Here is a 22,737-nt window from a genome sequence, read left to right as displayed (position 1 = left end):
CAGCAAAAGCTAAAACTACCAAACACCTTTTAGCACCATATTCAAACGGAAAGTATGATCGCTGAAAACAAACTATTGATCCAGAATAAGAATATATCGACACCAAAAGTTATATCGTGGAAACAAAATGAAAAAAAAAGAAGATAACTAATGAGTTATTTTCAAAAAAATCCTCTGAGTAATTACTATACATTATCATTTTCAGAAAACGTTCAGTCACATTTATAGTTCAATAAAACCTGTATATATTTATATATAGTTTTAAAAAAAAATAAAGTGCATCTAAATTGATATTACCTGGTAATTTATGAGAAATTATTATAAAATGGTTAGAAACTAAACACAACATTTAATCTATAAGTAATCAATGAACATGTACATAAGTATAAGTATTTCATAAAACAAATTTTAATGCTAGTATTAAAAAGGATGTTGGTTTAAACTACCTATAATGAATGTTTCCTTGTGAGTAGTTAACCGTTTTCTTGATTTGTCTTTTATTTTTATCAATTTGAAAGAGGTTCAGATTCATTGATTCAAGTACTTTCAAGTGTTGAAAATTGAGTACCGCTCTGAAAATTATGTACCACTCAAGCCGGTGCTAGGGGGCGTGAGGCATGTTTCGCCTTTTCATTATCCCTTATATACAGACGCAATCGAGCCGAGTCTGCAATTTAATTTTGTTGTTGATGTTTTCTTTGAATAACAGACTCCATGATTTCATATCATTCATTTTAGTTAATTTACCATTATCAAAACAATGTCCTTTGAACGATTTGCCTTGAAAAAAAGCCACTTACGTAACATTTCATTACAACATCGGTAACTGTACAAAAACACGGTATTCAGCAAGAACGTTACACACCCAGGTGGTAAAATCAATGTTTGACAAAGTTGTCGAAATAGGCATGTGTATTTTGAATATTCAAATCATTCCCGTAGGTAAAGATTCTGCCTGCGGTATCAGAGAGAAAGTTTATTATGCCCAACGTATGTAATAATGCTTTGCATATGCTCTGTAATTAAATCGCGTTCCTTATTAACATGATGTCAAATAATGTAATTGAAACGTCTCTCGAAATAGTATAGTGTATGTTGTCAATCATGTACAGCACGAAACCTTTATTATAGCTAACATAGATGAAATCAAATACACATTGCACGAACAGAACGTATAATTATACAAGGAGATTTTAGTGTAACAATCATGCGAAGTTCAAAAGTCCTTATGTACAATACATTTTTGTTTGATAGTAAACTGATGTTGTTTTGAATCTAGCATCCGCCCGGTTTTCAAACTTTAAATAAAAGACATACTTGATTTCTGTTCACGTTTTCAAGAGAGATTACACTTCTTTAAAGAGATAAATTTGATACATTATTTTCCAAACGTAATAAAGACACGTTGTATTGGTTGAAAATAGTTGTTGAATATATGAAATAGAAATAACATGTTTAAAAGAAAGGAAAAGAGCATTATACTTGCTTAGTTTGTACAAGGATTAAAAAGGAATTGGTATCTTTATCTAACACACGACTTTTAATCAAACAGAAAATTAAATGTAAGGAAGTCGTATTATTACATAACAAACACCGGAAAAAAATCCTCATCTGAAACACATAATTAAGCTTCATCTTAACATGATAACACAGATCCTGTCTTTATCAAATCAATTACAGTTAAGTGACCGCTCGAAATACCAGATGCCAGTATATCTAATCACGCGATATCTATGGATACCAGATTACGTCATCAGATATACAAAATACGTCATTGATTGTTCTGTCAATTCCTTCAAGCATATCATTTGGTTTCGAAAAAAAAACAAATCAGGGTAATAGATTAAATTTGAATATAAGTAGATCTAAATCAACAGTGTTGCATTTTTAATTATTAAAAACAGTAAATTGCTTTAAAATGCTATGTAGGACATTTTCGTCTGATAAAGTTTGCTCCTGAATCAGGAGTATAATATATACAAGACGTTTGGTAAATATTAATAAATGATGTTGACTGTAATAGAGTTATTAATTTCTTTCTAGTTTCCTATCGTAAATTTTCATTTTCTATTGTTTTTATTTTGTTCTTATTGTTGTTGTTGTTGTTGTTGTGCACAAGATAAGTTTATCTAAACATTTGTATCCTAATAATTGCTTAACAGTAGAAAACACTCGTCTTGAATAATATAATTTTGTAAACATTTTATTTCAAATTCGGAGTTAAAGCATTCATTCCCTTAAAGTTAAGGAGTAAAACGTCAAAGTTATATACATGTATGATATGATAATTTTCAAAATGTTCTTGATAGATTTTAAACATTTACTAAAATAAACTTTTTCATTTAATGCTATATTTTATTTTGTAAAAATCAATGATATGATAAAACAACATACCTTGTACTTAGTATTCAAAGTGACGCTTTAGGACATTAGGACATCAACACTGTTTAACGTCCAGAGAATTTTTGCCAAAGTTATTGTAACAAACTCCCCTTTCAATTACATTCATGGCCAATATTCAGAAACTATATCATCTACAGCATCTACTATGGTTGTATTCCCCTTATTTCTAATGTTTATTTTGCCTGGCATATATCGAAAATTGGAGAACATATTATTCTTGTACTTTTTGTTGGTTTTCACGTCCATTTGATACTGTAAATGTAAATTGACGGCTTTCCAGCATTACATGTAGAGGTAGTATTTCGGCATACATCTGCTCTTTATTTCAGGTACGAGACGGTACATTGGTAGAACCATCAACCTTTTGTAGGCTAGCATGGCAATAAAAGACTTTATCAAATTGTATACTCAGGCCAACACGCTTACCGTTAAAAACACTTCATAAGATTTTTGGCTACATTTTATCAAGTATACAAAAGCTATACTGCATGACAAATCATTATTTACGGTAAATGATCAATGCAAAACAAAATTAGTTTTTTAGGGCAAGCATATGAAACATTATAAATTTCTTTTCAAATGGAGGGAAGATGTTGTTATTTTCGCTTAATACTCAAACGTTTTAGATATATACAAGAGTATTGTCATATTGCATCAATAGATTTTGCACTGATATTTTTTTTTTAATTGTGTCTTACTAATGCGTTTTCATTACGAGTAGAGCTTTGAAGTATTAATACCAAAGCATCAAATAAATGTCACTTATCGTCATCATGTCTTAATTATGAGTAATTTTGAGGAGGTTGTTGTCTAAGTTTCATTTCGAATGTTAATAGTTTTAGTTTTTGGCTTACAAAACAGTACAATTTTAAAGTTTAATAAGTACACACTTATTATATAATATTAGATTTTTTTGTGTCAATTTTGACCTGAAAAAAGTAAAAAGAATGTCCATTCTTTTCCTTTTAAGTAATTCATTTTTTATTTCTTATCTTAGCATCATGTTTGTATTACAAAGAAAAATCATTCTGCACTTTTCGTGCCGATTTTGCGGCTACCTAAAAACGGTATTGCACGCCCGTGCATATATTTTTACGTGATGTCATCTGCGTTATACAAACATATTGTAAAGACGCGCTAAATGTAAGCATTACACTATAGACACGTCATTGAAAAATGATTCTATTTGACTTTAAACACTCTTTATATTGTGTATGTTATAAATAGAATATTATATTTGTGTAAGCTCTACTGAGTTTATTGAAATCGTTGAATAAAATGAAATAGTGCTCGCCAGAGACTCGCATAATATAACTTGGAATGTTACTGTTCAATACCGGTCCTAGATCTATATTGAAAACATTATGTAAGTATTTTACAAACATTAACCATTCTTCTATGTGAAGTATGACATTGTTATTTTAATGTGCAAACTGTGTTGTATTTAAATATTCCAAATTTATTTAAATATTTCATTTTTTTTATACAATTAATTTCTTTTATTTTCACACTAACAGCAGCATGACTCCCGAGGCGTTCAAATTGTTATGGACATTCAAAAAGTTTTCTAGAGTAAAAACAAACTTGTGTTTTAAGGGATTATAAAGAAACTTTCACCAGACTTGTAAAATAAATATTCACAAAAATATGGCCACATTTCGTCGCATGCTCTATAGCTTTTTCAGTTATAAATGGGAAAGAAATTAGCGCTAATTATTGTTATTAAACCAATTGTGTTAAATTAAGTGTCTATGAATATTTGTGCATTACTTAACTCTAAATTCATTAGTTTCTTTTTCTTTGAAAGAAATGTAATCTGAATTACATACTTTACAGATACAGGCGTTGGAGGAAATTTTGTAATCATAAAACTTTTGGCTGTCAAATAGAGAGAACAATTACAGATTCAAAGTGCATTCACAGAAAACTTTTATTGCTTCTCAAAGTGAACTGTATAATAAATGCCGATAATAAACTACTCTCCATAAATCAATTAAAATGCTTCTCTTATACATGTATGTGTAGAATCTCATTGCAGCTCATTCTGTTCACAAAAAAAATAAACATCACAATACTTGTAGGTAACACGTGTTTTTTTACAAAAGAAATAAACTAATACATGCGTTATGAATACAAATGCCAACAATACAAAAAAATGCCAACAGCAGAAATATGCCTTTAATTTTTTCAATTTTCTTATATCATTTAGGTTAATTTTGCTCTCTGAAATGAATTCAAATTTACTGCGCATAAAAGTTATTACAGTACACTGTATATTGCATTGACAAAAATCTGCACCAAAGTGTTCTAGTATTTATTCATCAGAATGTGCATTTTTCTAATCATCTGCATTACATTTATATCCTTGTAATGAATTAATTTTTATCCCACAGAAGGTTATTATTTCTCCATATCATAGTGGTTTCATTGATCTCCCGTATGTTGTTATAAGCTTTACACTTTGCCTGTAAATTGCGTTTCCCAATTATCATGGTGTCGGAAACTATGATTGAAACGTCTGGTATAATATAATCTAGTTAGCTGTCAGACATGCCAAATAAGATACTTTCGTAATGAGGTAAAATTAAATGCACATTGGTGTTTCGATTGTTTGTTAATTTAAAGCTTTTTCTGTTGTTTATTTTTCATTGGAGGATCAATTGATCATGTGTATCTTGTTTTGAACAATTGAACGGATATTCCCTCGTTCGAACTCCAACTTGTTTAAAATATATATATTCTCATATGAATTTCAATCGCTTAAGCAGTTAATGTAAATTCGATATAAAATACATGTATTTTAATATTTGTTAACAGTTGTTTTTTATATTAAAACCAAATGCCTTTGCGACGGCTATAAAATGTTAACCCGATTAGTGTTGTTTTCTTTCCTGGTCCATAGTGCTTAATAGAGGATATTGAATGAGTATAAGTTAATTACTAAAATTTGTTGAACGAGTTGAATAAAATTATATTATGCGATCCTCTGGCGAGCATAATATTATTTTATTCAACAAGTTCAATTATATTATAAATCCACATGTGAATTTCAGGAAAAACTGTTTTTAAACCATACAAAGTAATCAAGCTTATGCTCTAATTCGTTACACTCAAACGAGCATAAATCATTTACATTCTTTAATAATACACCTTTGAAATAATAAACAACACAACACAGAGTTTTAAGAGGCTAGAGGGAGTATTTGTAAGCCGTCGACACTAACCGTTTATTTTCCCAACCAACAAAGACAAAATTCTGGATATAAATCTACATATCAATTTTTGTTAAGACAAAAATCCAAAAAAGCTTCCATATGACTTATAGTAATAAATTTACTAAGCAAATTCATCTGTTAAAAAATGCCAAATACTTCGTGTAAAGGTAAAGAAATATAAACTTTCCAATATAACTGAATAATAGAGTTTTGTAAAAACAGAAGTTTTTGGAAAAGTTCGAAAAGTCAGGTTGCTGCGAGCGGGATACCCAACCCTAACTCCAACGTGGGAGGGGGAGGTATTGTTGAAGGATTAATCCAGGCTCAAGACCAGCGGCTCCTTCGAACCTACCTGACGTAAAACCCGAAATTTAGAGGTCTAAATTTTTTTATTTTTTTTTGTCATAATGGAAAAAGGAAACGAATTTTGAAAATTATAAATAGACGAAAACACAGTTAATTTGTCACTGAAATAAACTCATTTCATGTACATAATTATATGCAAATGGAATAATAATTCACAATAAATCAAAACGGAATTAAATGAATATGCCTCATCAATTTTGAAAGTCCATTTTTTTTTTATTTTTTTTTTTTTTTGCGTATAAAGACACACGTTTACTTTGCTCTGAGCTGTACATAATCCTGAAAAAGAAAACAATTGTAGGAAACATTTACATAACTTTCTGTATAATATGATCGAAAATATTTCAATATTTTCGGAAATTTCACATCTAAACGGCTTGACAAATAAACCTCGAATGCCCGCTTTACTAATTACAAGAAACTCGTGCACTATTGCCGCCAAAAACATAACTTCCGATTACTTCCTTATAAGGAAATACTAAGTTACGGTGTATGATTCCGATAATAAATACGTATATGTTTTAGCTCATTCATATAAATGACATAAAAGTCATACATCATAATACATAATACATAATGTCACATTTTTCAAGCTGAATGATTAAAAATCATTCTCAACCAGCAGTTATGCGTGAAACTATAAAAATTACTAAGTCTTGTAATCACATAATCACGTTTCGTTAAGAAAAGTAAGCTTTCAACAGGAAAGGAAAATAAGCTTTTTCAATCGGAAAGGAGAAATAATCTTTTAAAGGAAAATAAGCTAATCAAACCTAAAGTAAATTCGCTGGTATTGCAATATTTGGTTAAAAAATACTGGTGTACCAAAATTAAAGAGCATGGTTACATGTACAACAAAAAAGAAGCTTATAATAGTAACAGAGGAATTTCCACAATTTTCTCTAATAATTGTTTTATTAACTCGTAAGTCTAGAAAACAGTTCATCTATATTTATAGGTCAATTAACCTGTTTAATAGGAATTCAGTTTGATATCACCTGGGAATTTATGAGAAATGATTATAAAGTGGTTAGAAAAATAAAACACAATACCTAGTCTATCAATAATCAATCTATATAAGTATGAGTATTTCATAAATTTTCCTTAATGCCGGTATTAAAAGAATGTTGGTTTTAACTACCTGTAATGTTTCTTGGTAAGTAGTTAACCGAATTCTTAATTTGTCTTTTAAATTACACTTAGAAATATTTTAAACTACACTTAGAAATACCTCAATGGGGATTTGAGTTATATGAGCCAAAATTGCCAAATATAGGGAATAGTTGCTAATTATTAATTTATTAAAACTCATGACTAAACGTGGCGGGCAAGTATCATTTTTATTATACATGTGTAGGAGTCAAATTAGTCATAGGACCGTTCTCATTTGAATCGGACCTATGATTAAAACAGAAAATGCTTGTATTATAAAGTGTATTGCTTTTAGTTGTATTACAGCAGAAATGTTAGAAACTAAAGATTGTGCTCGTGTCTGATTAACATTAAAAAGACACCTAAATTTTTATATTTTATTGCATATATAAACTATAAACATAAATCAATTAAACATAAACAATTATATATAGTATACGAAAGGGTTACAGCAACATTTTTTGAGACGCTCTCCAAGAAAGAACGGATAACGAGTATTGGAAAGTGGAGCGATCTGCGTGCTCTGATATGTACAATTTTTGTTGAATAACAGATTCTCTCCTGATTTTATCTCTTTAATTTCAGTTAATTAAACGTTCGTTATAAAAACAATGTTAAAAAATCAACTTACTTTATAATTTATTACTACAACACTGGTAACAGTACAAAGTCACTATAATTCCAGTATTTAGCCAGGTGGTATACTCCATGTTTGACAAAATTGTTGAAATAGGCAAGTTAATTTTCAAATATTTCAATCTTTCATATACGTGATGTTTCATATTTGCGCCATGTATGTTATAATTAGCTTTACATATGCAATGTAAATAAAAAAAACCATTTACATATTAGCATGATGGCAGACAATAAAATTAAAATGTCTGCTGCAATAGCATATGATATGTTGTCAGACAACAAAAAAAACTGTTATTATTTCAAGCATATGTCAAATCAAAGACGCATTGCATAGAATAGAACGTATATTGGTACCTGGAGACGTTTAGCTTTTTAATTATGCTAAGTTCACAAGTCAAGGTGACGGCTACATTTCTGTTATGTTTTTGTTATGTTATGTTTTTGTTATTTTGAATCTGGCATTTGACCTGTTTTTTAATAGATTATCTTATGAATTACACTTATTCTTGACTTGTTTTCATATTTCATGAAAGGCATATATTTCATCGTTTTAGCCTCTTCTTTTTAAAGTTATATTTTATGTCGAATAAAATATATGTTATACATGTATGTTATGATAAGTTATATTAATTTTCCCAAACATTGTAGAGATCCTTTTTCATTGGTTGACAATAAATGTTATCCTTACGTCTCATAGTTAGGCTTTTTAATGTACTTATTAAGAGTTACGAAATTATAATTAGAGGTTATTTCTCCTAATTATGAGTAAAGACTCATGATAAGTTGTTACTGGGAGTAACAATGTTGTAATATTTTTATCTCCCCTAACAATGATTTTACAACAAGAAAAGGTCCTTATTAGGCTTTTAAACTCCTAAACATTAACAACCAAGTCCTAATTAGGCTTTCAAATTCTTTATTATAGTCCAAAACAGCTTTTTAAAAACATTTAAACATTGCACTATAAAGTTTCGTATCAGAAAGACTTTTTAAGACATTGCCTAATATCAGAAATTGTCGACCGTGCGACCACATACACGCATCGAGGACATGTTGTAAGGAAAGTGACCGTGCGACCACATGAACGCATCACAAGATTCCCTTTCTCTTACGAGAAAGGGACAAAGAGTCGTCCGCCCTTTTATTAAAGGGCAGACACAAGTCGTCCGCCCTTTATTCAAGGGCAGACTCAAACAATATGCCATATTCTTATTGCTATTGATAAGGTGGCTTATTTCAAATATGTCTTATATTGGTTTATATACAACAATAGTAACGCAAACCAAGCGGGTTAACAGTTTACGTCTTTTTAAGTTCGCTTTGGAATTTTAAAACGATCATCTTTAATTTATTGGAAAATTTTGAGTGTACATTTTTTACTACTTTTCACTCATTGTACATAATAGAATTCTTTTACTTTTGCAGAGCATGAACGTTTCAAAATTAAAAATGGGAGATAACTTTCACACACTTTGTTTGCAAATATTATCCTGGGGGCATTTTTGTCACAAAGTTTTAATTATTTAAATATATATAAGCATGCTATGTATCGCTTTAATCTTTTTTCACTCATTTTTTTAGGCGATTAGCATAATAGTGTAGTGGTAGAGTGTTCGCTCTGTATGTGTGGAGACCCTGGTTCGAATCCCTGAAAAGGCATTTTTCATTTCTTTTTTTGTGTGTGTAGGATGTATTTTACTTTTATAAATGAACTGGATATTAGTTTCATGTGAATTTCATTCACACATACCGTTTGAGAACATTAAGTTATATACGCATTCGCATTCTACAGGATAGCATAAGACAACAGATAAATGAGCAATGGAAGAAATATATATATAGTCTATAACAATGTGCAAAAATTGTTAAAAATGTGGCGAGTAGAATTCGGCCTTTCAAACAGAGTAAGATTGATAATACTTTTCAATCTGTTCAAGGACAGTTAAACATCAAATACATTTTTGCTTAACCGTCATAAGTTTAACTTAAAATTGTGCAAAACATTATAAAGGAGAAAATGAAAAGTTACGTGACATTCTATAAAAATATATTCTGAAAGTAAAAACCATAACAGTTGCAAATTTGAACTCCATAACCTGAGATCTTCATTATCTGAACTCTGTAACCACTACACTACTCAGATTTACTTTTCTATTTCCACTTTTATTCTTCAAAATTACAAAAAAATGCAAAATGTAATAATTGTAGAACTTGAACAAACTATTATATAAAAATGGTACGACCGATTAATGTAAACGTCATCGTGCTCGACTTATACCAAGTTATATTTGTAGAAAATTGTTTTGTTTCGGGATTAAATGGGCAAAAAATCACATATCTAAAGCGGTCGAATTACATTTGTCGCATTAAAATATTTAGTAGTAACTTGTTCGACAGAAAAGGAAAAAAGACTATGCTTGCAAAGCTTGTTCTCCGAATAAAAAATGTAAATTGCAAATTATTTAAGCGAAATCTAATGATAATAACTCAACAGAAATGCCGGGTATTTACCTATTATAGATTAGAATAAAGAAAAAAAACAACGCAATTGTGGGGAAAGCATCTTATTATCTTATTTTTACAGAACACTACATCCGAGGAACATGAAAATAAATCGTCATCTGAAATAAATAATTCAGCTTCAAGATTGTTAATTATCTTTCGTGTTATCATGGCAATACATTTCCTTACTATATCAAAGCTGTTACTGGTAAGTGACCACTGGCAAACCCAGAGATGCGAATGTATCTAATCACGCGATATCTATGGATGCCAGATGACGTCATCGGAGATACAAAGTACGTCATTGGTTGTCCTGTCAATATTCTTTTGTCGAATTGCGCATCAATGCTTTCAAATTGTTAAAACAAAAGTTTTTGAGGAGATAGTTTCAATTTGAGTAACAATGTTTACAATTTTTAGGTTTTTATAGTATTCCGTACAATCATACATCTGCTTTGAATGTTGTGCAAGACTTTTCCACTTGTACCCGAATCAGTTATATTAATGTAGATCCATTTTATTTGGAAAACGTTGTCAAATTCTATTTCCCCACTCTGAACTTAAGAGAATCTCATTGAATAATAGTGAAATATGTAGATGTCGTTTTTCAAATTAGATATTAAACCTCATTTATTCTCCTTCAATTAAACACAGAGAAGCCTAGACAATGACTCACAGAACATTAGTATCAAAAGAGTAATACAATAAAGAAGATGCCGCTCTCTGTGTAGTCAGCATGAATTAATTTATTATTCTGCTTAGAAGATTACAGTTTCTAACATTCAATACATTTTAACATACATTTGACAAATAACAAATAGATTGAATGACGTTATATATCAGTCAATGTTTTCCATTGAGATCAACATCAGATACCACACCATCTACTAAAATTTACTATTTAACTTTACATTTTGTTTTAATTCTTTTATAAGATAACATACCTTTGATTCAAAACGGCGCTTTCGGGCATCAACACTGTTTAACATCCAAAGAAGTTTTGGCAAAGTGATAATAACAAACATCCCTTTAAATTACATTCATGGCAAATAGTCAGTCATTGAATCATCTACAACGAGCTTTGTTAAACATTTAAAGCGGATTGGTCTCCAATGGGCATATGTTTTCCATATGGATTTCAAATTGCAATATAAAACAATAGAGAGGTATCATTTGGATAGTTTAGTGAAATATAACTTGAGATAAAAATGTTGATAAAGTTCTGAGTGATTTATTATGAACATTTATGTGATGAATAATTATATTTTGTTCTATCTAGAACATCTTATAAATATATGTAATGTCAGATCATGTATCTCATATTTGCCAACAACATACATATATAATTCATTCTTGGTTGTTGGTGATGTCTAATACGAAACACTTTCAATGTAATTATTAATTGTATTACAGACCTTCAAACACAAAACAATTCAATTTAAAGCCTTTTCTACGTTTGAGTTTAAACACAATGATTTGTGAGACTGGTCTGGATCCATGCTGGTCGCAAACGCATTACGTTGGTTTTGGCGTGACGCGGCTCATTTTAATTTTTATAAATAAAGTATACTGTGAATGGTCTATTTGGTAAAGAAAAAAAGAAAGTAAATACCTACTGCAATATCGTCACCTTGGTGCAATAACTGGTTCACTTCTATTAAATTTAGAAGGAATTATTCCGTTTCTGCACTTAGGTGACTATATGGATGCTATAGTCAAGAATGCTTATGTTTATTGTGCCTTGTATATATCGGTACTTTTCTTTTCTAATTATCAGAGTTTGTCAGATGATATTTGACGAATAGATTATCTTTTTTTAAATGAGTTTTAACGGGTTTTCGTTATTGTAACGGTATCATATCGGCCTTTCAGATTTACTTGTACAGGTAGATCTCAGGCACATGTTTGGACTTTGTTTCAGGCATGACACGGCAAGTTAGAAGAATCACTGGTCTTCTGTAAGCTAGCAGGACAGAATTTTCTCACAAAAGAATGTGAAGTGTCATAGGGATTTGAGCCAACGTCACTGGGTATAGCTGTCGGGACCGTAACCACTCGGCCACGAAAGCAGCGCAAGGTATTTCGTTTAAGTATTTCAACTTTACATATGTATATCTTACGGTATGTTTCAACAATGCTATATGAGCAAACTGCTTTAATTGACTAGGTAAGGCGCTCTACCTCAAAACTGTCTACAGTTCACCTAATTTAATAACAAATATATATAAACGCCATAACAAATGACAAATCAATTATTTACGGTGAATAATCAAAGCAAAAGTATTAAACGGTAAGTACATTAAAAATTTCTATCTTTAATTCATTTTAATCGAAAAAGTAATTTTGTTGTTTTCTCTAATTGTAACCGATAATCGATTAGACTCAAATGTTTCTGAACATCTGCAAGTTTAGTGTCATTTTCGCGATTTCATTATTTCAAGATTTCACTTTAAAAAATGAATTCGTGAATTCACGATATCATTATTTCATTTATTAAGGTTTCCAAGTGAAATCGTGAAATAATGAAATCGCACATTCATGAATTCGCGATTTTATTATTTCACGATTTCACTTTAAAAAATGAAATCGTGAATTCGTGAATTCATGATTTCACGATTTAATTATTTTATTTATTCAGGTTTTTAAAGAGAAATCGTGAAACTATGAATCCACGAATTTACGATTTCAAAATTTAATATTTCACTCTTAAAGTAATGAAATATTAAAATCTTTAAATCATGAATTCGTGAACGTGAAATGTCACCACCAATCTTCCGTAGAATGCTCATAATATTATGCATTGTTATTTCACTAAAAACAATAGTATACTGGCCTATAAAGAAAAAAGAAAGGCGTAAAAAGCGTATATCTCAATAATGAATTAAAAGTGTTTCTTATGGAAGCCTTGGAGGGTCACTTTTGAGTTTCATAAGAAAATAGTAAACTTAATCTAAAAGTCGAAACTCAAAAGTGACCTCCAAGGCTTCCATAGTTTCTTTTTTTTTAAATATGACAGTTTAATTTTTCGGCTTCGTTGGCAAATACGTCTATAATAATAAAAGTCATTGTACATCGTAAACGCTAAAACACAAAATGCTCATTTTTTTATTCGTGCTTTAATTTAAAATCGGTCGTTCGTTTTTATACTTGAACTCCTAAACATCATTTGCTCTACTTATAAATAAATACACTCTTAATTACTTTTTGAAAGTAGCAGCGAAGTAAAAATAAAACAATTATTGGCAAAGCATGATTGTGCTCTTGTCTGTACCTTTGTTTTATTATTGTTTTTGCCTGTATTTTCGTTTGTATTATCGTTTCATTTTAAACACATTTTACCATAAATTGTTTACTGCAAAAATTATGAAATTTTATATATACTTTTTTCCTTAAAATTATGCATTTCATTCATTTATGATGCAAGGTGTAACTTTCAATCAAAAATGATATTCTTTAGACAGGTTGTGTACAGTATCACCATGCCGATTTTCGTGCTTGCGTGCGTGTGCGCGTGTGTATATGTGTGTGCAACTTCAGCAGAAGTGACTAATTAGTGATTTATACTATCGTTTAAAAATTGATTGCTATCTTTTCCAATAAATTATGACCAAAGCAAAAGTAAAGTGCGAAGAAAAGTGACAAACGTAAAGAAGTGCGTCCCAAAAAAGTAATGATCCCCAACGACATCCTTCTCGACGTTCTCAATCGTCAGTATGGTATCTGTGGAGTTGCACTCGACTGGTTGAATTCGTACCTGCGACCCAGGAGTTGTCGCGTAAGTGTGAACAATACAATGTCGTCAGCGCATGATCTTACGTGCAGTGTCCCCCAAGGAAGCTGTTTAGGGCCGTGGCTCTATCTCGCGTATGCAGGGACCATATTTGACATTGTTACCCCTACCATCTCCGTGTACGGCTTCGCCGACGATCATACTGCCAGCAAATGTTTCAAACCTACACCCGCTCTCGAGGCCGAATCCATTGCGGAACTAGAAGAGTTCGCAACACAAGCAAATGATTGGATGAACAGTAATAAATTAAAAATGAATTCTTCAAAAACTGAACACATAATTTTCGGAAGTGCTCCTCAGTTGCGTAAACTGTCTAAAGATGAAATTAACATCTGTGGTGATAAGATCAAACGACTAAATACGATCAGATATTTAGGGGCATATTTGGACGAAAATCTGACTTTCAAACATCACATCAAGATAGTGTCGAACAGCTATGTTTAGCTTTTTTCGCATAAAAAATATTCGCAAATTCCTCACACAAGATGCAACAGAAACTCTTGTACTCTCACTCGTTATTTCTCACTTAGACTATTGCAACGTGATTCTGTATGGTATTTCAAACTGTGATATTGCAAAACTACAGCGAATTCAAAACATGTGTGCCAAACTTGTATTGAATCGTAGGAAAAGTGACAGTTCTAAGCAGGCGCTATACGATCTACACTGGCTGCCCATCAAGGCCAGAATACAATTCAAGATTCTTGTATATATGTACAACTGTCACGTTGGAAATGCACCAACTTATTTGACCGACCTGCTTACACCTAAAGTTCAAAAACGTTCTCTGAGATCATCATCATTTTCAGTTGACAGTTATGAAGTGCCTTTTAATAAGTGTAAAACTTTCAGTGACAGAAGTTTCAGTACAATCGGCCCGAAACTCTGGAATGATCTTCTATTAAATATCAGACAATGCTCATCAGTTGATAGTTTCAAGAAACACTTGAAGACTCATTTCTTCAGAGACTATTTTAATCTTTTTTAGTCAAAGTCAGTAAAGTGTAGAAACTGAGAGACAATGTTTTTCTGCGCATTAACTCTGTGATGATTATCTGATTTTACAATGTATTTATTATCCAAGTAACATTTGCATGTCTTTTACCATGTCCTTTAATAATCATAGATGGTACCGATAGCATGGAAATGTTTCAGAATAATTTTTGTTTTACTTACGATATTCTTTTGTTATTGTTTTCCATCAAAGTTACGCCCTTTTTTACTACATTCTAATTTCATATGAAAATACAAGGTATTTATGAATTTCATGCGAGGAAGAAATTTAAGCTGCTTTCAACATATTTGCTTTTATGTTGTGGAAGAACCGCCTCCGTAGTCGAGGGGTTAGAGTCGATGACTTCTTATCCAGTTACCTCTCTGGCGTGGGTTCGATCACCGAGAGATGCTTTGGTAGTTTAGCGCGGAGGAAGGTAGTCTTGTACTGGTGTAACTCTCCAGGAACGATGGTTAGGAAACTACCCGCCTATATGACTGAAATACTGTTGGGAAAAGGCTAAAATGAAACAAACAAACAAACGTTGTCGAAAGTGCAAGAAGAATCATGAGGTAGACTTAAGGTCAGATTAATGACTTATAAAACCAATTGTTTGTTACACCCTCGTTATATAAATTGCACATCTTTACTGACAGAAATTGTCATAAAATATGAATGAAAATTCTTATGGAAAAACTCATAGCTTAATTGCGACATTTGTTGAAAGCACAACTGCGAAAAAGCATCAGAAGAAGTTTGCTAGAGTAATATAATTATTTGTTTGTTTCCATTTCATTATAGCAAGAAAGATAAAATGATGATAAAACCTGACCATAAACCAGTTTGTAAAACGGCATGTTACATACTTTAGAATATAAATAGTGTTTGATGGGACTCGTCAATGAAATGCATGATTGTCCTACTTTCTGTATACATCAATAGCACATAAATATCCGAACTTTAACATTTTTCACATTGACACTTCGAAATTAGTGAAGTTGGCAGCTTAGCAGTTAAACAGCCTAAAGAAAGTGAAGTTGCATCCAAACAGCCTAGCAACCTAAAGAAAACGAAGAATATTGCAAACGAACATGAAAACGGTCGGAAATACATTGTAGACACTTCTTTAAATTATTCCACGCTTTTTTCAATATCATGAACTTCATTTTTGAAGATACTGATCTTTAAAGTTTTCATTCTGACGCTTCGAAATTTGTGAAGTAAGCAGCCTAGCAGCCTAATGAAAACGAAGAAAATAAACATGAAAAAGATAGTGCCTATAGTGCATTTCCAAACGTTTTCATGTTTGTTATATTTTCTATTATATTTTCTTAGTATGTCATAAAGTCTTGTTTGTTATATTTTCTGTTGTATTTGTGATTTTCGTAGTGTGTCATAAAGTATTTGAACCGAGTTTACCGACAGAAATTTCAATGCCAGAAATATGAAAGTAATTGAAAATACTGCTACTATTACATTTATAAAGTGAATTTAAACCATTTTTTATACGTCAATAACCGACAAATTATTGATAATCGGTCCAGAAATGAATAATGCCCTCGGGCTGAAGTCCTGGCTGTCATTATTCATTCTGTCGGTTGATAATCTCCTTTCGGCCCTACTCTGCCTTGTATTAAGCTATTAACTATGGGCCAGTTTATATTTTTAAATGAATGCAAGAATTATTACTAAAGTTATTATTGCTCGAAACGATACAGAATAGATGAATTTATTCAACAAGCGTGTTAATTTAGTCCATACGGGTTAATAATACTCATTATACTCATGTAATAAATATTCTTATTTATTCAGCAAATTGTTTTGTATTTTTATATCTCAAATTTTTAACAAAAATTCTAGATTTGTTTCCCTTTCATATTTACAGCAGCATGTCTCTTGTGTCGTTCAATCGTTAAGGAAATTCAAAATGTGTTCTTAATTACAAAATAACTGCTTGGTTATGAGAGTGCATATATAAACTTTATCCAATGTAGGACAATACATATCTACAAAATATATGGAAACGAAGTTTGCTTGATAGACCTTGGTGCAGAACAGGCACAAAGATTATAAATAACACATGAAAGAAATTGTATAGACTTTTAACATTTCAACAATTGTGCACATTATAACTGTAAACACAATTATTTTCTTTTTTTCTCTTTTTTCTAACTTTGCATCTAAAGGCAAACAGGTTGAAAGCTTTAATGGTTTTCGACGCTTGAGACAAATTTGTAATATAGTCTTCCATTAGTTTTAACAAAAAATAAATAAATTCAATTTCATGTTATTTGTTGTTTTCATTGCATGCGAAGGATTCCCCATTTACCAGATTTTAAAATACATAAACATAATATTTTTATTATTTTTATTGCCTCAAAACTAATAAATCTCTAAAAGAAAATAAATAAATCAAAATACTCTGCCCTATTTTCAAGAATTTCATTGCAGCTCAGGATGTTCAAAAACAGGAAAATCACAATGCTTGAAAACAAATAAGAAATGCACTTATACGAGTGGCAATAAAGTAAGAAAAATGACAGCAAAAGCTAAAACTGCCAAACATCTATTAACATGATATTCAAACGGAAAGTAAGATCGCTGGAAACAAACTATTGATCAAGAATATATCACCACCAAAATGAATATCGTGGGAACCAAATGAAAAAAATAAAGATAACTAAAGAGTTATTTTCAAAAAATTCCTCTGAGTAATTATTATACATGTAATTGCTTATAATTTTCAGAAAACGTTCAGTCACATTTATAGTTCAATAAAACCTGTATATATTTCAGAAATGCAGTTTTAAAATTAATTGCATCTAAATAAATATTGCTTGGTAATTTATAAGAAATGATTATAAAGTGGTTAGAAAATAAACACAATATCTAATCTATTAGTAATCAATGTACATAAGTATAAGTATTTCATAAAACAAATTTTAATGCTAGTATTAAAAAGGATGTTGGTTTTAACTACCTATAATGAATGTTTCTTTGTGAGTAGTTAACCGTTTTCTTGATTTGTCTTTTATTTTAATCAAAGAGGTTTAGATTCATTGATTCAAGCACTTTCAAGTGTTGAAAATTGAGTACCACTCAAGCCGGTGCTAGAGGACGTAAGGGATGTTTCGCTTTTTCATTATCCCTTGTATACATACACAATCGAACCGAGTCTGCAATTTTTATGTAATTTTGTTGTGATTCATGCTTCTAATTAATTTTGTTGTTGATATTTTCTTTGAATAACAGACTCCATGATTTCATATCATTATTTTAGTTAATAAACCATTATCAAAACAATGTCCTTTGAAAATTTACCTTGAAATAAAACCCACTTAAGTGACATTTCATTACAACATCGGTAACTGTACAAAACACGGTATTCATCCAGGTGGTAAAATCTATGTTTGACAAAGTTGTCGAAATAGGCAAGTGAATTTTAAATATTCTAATAAAGATTCTGCCTGCGGTATCAGAGAGAAAGTTTATTATATACCCCACGTATGTAATAATGCTTTGCATATGCTCTGTAATTAAATCGCGTTTCTTATCAACATGATGTCAAATAATGTAATTGAAACGTCTCGTGAAATAGTATAGTGTATGTTGTCAATCATGTACAGCACGAAACCTTTATTATAGCTAACATAGATGAAATCAAATACACATTGCACGAACAGAACGTATAATTATACCAGGAGATTTTAGTGTAACAATCATGCAAAGTTCACAAGTCCTAATGCACAATACATTTTGTTTGATAGTAAACTGATGTTGTTTTGAATCTAGCATCCGACCGTCTTTCAAACGAATAACTTTCAATAACAGACATATTTGATTCCTGTTCACGTTTTCAAGAGAGATTCATGCTTCTTTAAAGAGATAAATGTGTTACATTAATTTCCAAATATAAAGACATGTTCTATTATAAAATTGAAAATAGTTGTTGAATATATAGCGAAATAACATGTATAAAAGAAAAGGAAAAAGCATTATGCTTACTTATTTTGTACAAAGGGTTAAAAAATTAGATGTTATCTAACAAGACAGTTAATCAAATAGAAACATTTTGCGTAGGCAAGTCGTATAATAACATAAAAAGCAACAACAAATAAAAAGACAGGGACAGAAATCTTATCATTAAAACGTAGATCCTGTCTTTATTAGTCGCCGGTAGAAACCGGCGACTATATTTGTAATAGTTTAATATTATACCTATGGTAGGAGAAGCCCTTAAAATCTGAAAATAAAAGCATATCAATCATCGAACAAATAAAGACAACAATTATTTTTCAGTAATCACAAAAAATCAAACATATGATAACTTTGCTCAGTGGAATGAAATATGCACATATTGACGTCTTAAAAAGCAACATTACAATTTTCATAAAATGAATCAATAACGTATCCCCAAGGATCAGTCATTGAATATTAGAGATACTTTTACTTTTTTCTGTGTGTCAAGCATTGCTATTTTATAATATATAAATCATGAATGATATTTGAAATGACACTTTAGAATCATTTGGTTGTTTATTTTTTATGAGACCTTTTATATTACATTATTTTATCTAATTATAAACAAATGCTCCCTGGTCTTTCGTAAGAATCACGTGACTACATGTTTATATATGTTGTATATCGTTATAAAATCTATTAATAGTTACAGATTGCTGATAAGACAGGTAGCTTGTTAATGGTGGTAACTGATAAGACGTAAATCATTGTAATTTTGTACAGATAATTACATAAGTTATTTTTCATTAATCAGGTTCATACTTTATATCATTACATTAAAAATACATTTTCAAAACCTTTTCCTTAATTTCTTCTTGGTAAAGGGTTTAACTTGGCCCTTTCTGTCAAACATTCGACAAGAAAGTTCAATTGTTTAGTTTAGGTTGAACATCCCAAAATAATGTTATGCTTAAGAGGCACATTATTGAAATATATAATGGTAATCGTTGATTTCGGTATATTCCGTCGGTTTCCGTCACGCAGGTTTCCAAAACGGTATGACGTCAGGGGTCCGGAATCGTATTAGATACATAGAAAAAATAATAATAAACTATATAGTTTAATGTGTTGATAGTTTATCGCACTGAAAGGCAATTAAACGTTAATTTTATATATCGTATGTAACGATTGGAATACGTGTATTGATTTCAACTAAATTATATATTTTTTCTATAGCACATAATAATGATGTACAACACTTTTACAATAAAATTGTATTGTTTCATGTAATAATTAAATTATATTTTCATCGTCACTTTGCAAATATTCCATGATCGGTAATTATTTGTCGGTAATTATCTGAATCTGAACTAGTAACCTATACGGATTTCAATGTATGGTACAACAGTATATGTATAAAGTAAAATTACAAGAAGAATTACCAGCATAGCACTTGCCTTACAAGCCTCAGTGGCAAACATTACTCAACTCATTGTTCCTCTTATTTTTATACTTGAACCATTAAACTTATATTTTCTTATATTTATGATAATACAATCATTTTTCTATCCGGCGACTTGATGCTTTAGCATCAAAATCTCTACTTGTCAAATCAGTTACAGTTTAGTGACCGCCGGAAATACCAGATGCCAATATATCTAATCATGCGATATCTATGGATACAAGATTACGTCATCAAAGATACAAAATACGTCATTTATTGTTCTCGGTTAATTCATTTAAGCATATCATTTTGACACGCCCTTGGTTTCAAAAAAAAAACAGGAAAATAGATTAAATTTGAATAGAAGTAAGTTCACGATGTTGTCTCATTCATTCTCTTAAAATTAAAGAAGGAGTACAATGTCCAAGTAATATACGATATGATAATTTTCAAAATGTTCTTGATAAATTTTAAACATTTACTAATACTATTTCATTTAATGCTATATTTCATTTTTGTATAAATCAATGATAGGATAAAACAACATACCTTGTATTCAAAGTGACGCATTAGGACATCAACACTGTTCAACGTCCGGAGAAGTTTTGCCAAAGTGATTGTAACAAACTCTCCTTTCAATTACATTCATGGCCAATATCATCTACAGCAAGCTACAAAAGCATGTCTCTGTTAAATATTTATAGCCTTTTCTACGTTTTAGTTTTAAATAAAAAGAAATGAATACATTTTATTTTACTTATCATATATATAAAAGATGAAATATATAACATCTTTGAGTAAAATTAAAAATTAAAACACATTTTTTCTTTTTCTTTCGAAGGAGTCGAAAAATTTTCAAACACTGAAATTTCGCAATTATGTAAACGCTTTTAGATGAGTTAGATGATTATATTACTATAAGCATAGTTGTTACTTTCATATTTTAATTTTTCAACTTTTAATGCATATATTAATATAATGAATAGTTATTTTACTGAAAGTAACGCTATACTGACGTTAAAAGGCGTGTCTATGAGGTAGCAAGCAAGAGCGTTAAAACGCGTACATTCTAGAATTAAGCAGTTAGTTGAATATGTTTTATATAATGTTATATTTTGATAACGTATTTTCCGGCTTCGTAAAAAAAAACTTTAACACTTTAAACTCTTGCAAATAAATTCAAAACGACTTAAGCATTTAGCATCGTGCACATATCAACAGAAAATGTTGTTTTATCCTATTTTTGTTTAATTGAAAAATATCCGTGTTGCGTTTTTGCACCTGAACTCCTTAACATTAATTACTCAACTTATAAACAAGAACTATGCATAGTTAACTGCAGTTATATAAAAAATTTTTTTGAATTTTACACATTTTATTCATTGCGAAAAATAATACTTTATATAATGGACATTGAACTTTCAATCAATGATTGATATTCTTTAAACAGACTGTGTACAGTATCACAATTTTTGTGTGTTTTTACGGTGTTTTTACGGTGTCAATCTATTGCCTTTTGTTTTGTATACACGGCTTGCCTCGCAGCCATGTAGGTGTAGGGTGAGTTTGTAATGTTATATATTTGAGGGAAATGCTTTAATTAACAGTGCTATCGTTTGCAGGTAGTAATCTTTCATTTTGATATAATATAAGCAGCCCTTATAGGCGATATGGGCTGGCAACCAACTTAAAGTAGACAGATGATAAGTGTTTCTAATTTTTGGCACATACTATGTATGATGCCTAGGTCCATAACAAAAACTACAAAGTTTTAATGTATGCTAATTCAGTTGGTAGTGCAAGATGTAAAAACAAAATCAGAACAAAACAAATTTTTAATGATCTTGAATGTAAAGAATTTTGTAATTTTGATAATATGGTATCAAAAAAAAGCTATGTTAGAAAAAGTTCAATCTAGAACAATGCAAAGTTTTATTGCAAAGTGGAATGTTAATGTTACATCTGAAAAAAGTAGAAGCGGGGTCGGTGGCAACAAACTGCGCACATATAGGCAGTTTAAGACAACTTTTGGAACTGAGAAATATTGCAAAATCATAATACCGCGTTGCAACAGGTCCGCTTTTGCTTAGTTCAGATGCGGAACTGCACCACTAAGAATAGAGATATGAACGCCTACCGGTAAATGAAAGGCTTTGTCCTTTTTGTAATGACAAAGTAGAAAGTGAATTTCATGCTATAATAGAATGTTTTATGTATGAAGATATTCGTGTAGATCTATTTGAAAAAGTGAGTGTAAAATACTCACAATTTCACA

The 22,737-nt window shown here is 30.5% G+C and overlaps 1 protein-coding gene across 1 annotated transcript in view; it reads right to left on the bottom strand.

The window, feature by feature from the left end:
* LOC132759678 (sex peptide receptor-related protein 2-like) overlaps positions 1-21,103 on the bottom strand; it is a 56,674-nt gene extending 35,571 nt beyond the window's left edge. The window contains exon 1 of the mRNA XM_060751491.1: positions 21,012-21,103. The gene's annotated coding sequence lies outside the window, so the exon portion shown is untranslated. The remainder of the gene's footprint in view (positions 1-21,011) is intronic.
* Between the last annotated feature and the right edge of the window lie 1,634 nt (positions 21,104-22,737).

Source organism: Ruditapes philippinarum, unplaced genomic scaffold, assembly GCF_026571515.1.
Source record: "Ruditapes philippinarum isolate M1 unplaced genomic scaffold, ASM2657151v2 ctg4837_1_1_1_1, whole genome shotgun sequence".
Lineage (NCBI taxonomy): Eukaryota > Metazoa > Mollusca > Bivalvia > Venerida > Veneridae > Ruditapes > Ruditapes philippinarum.
This window is presented reverse-complemented; position numbering and strand designations above follow the sequence as displayed.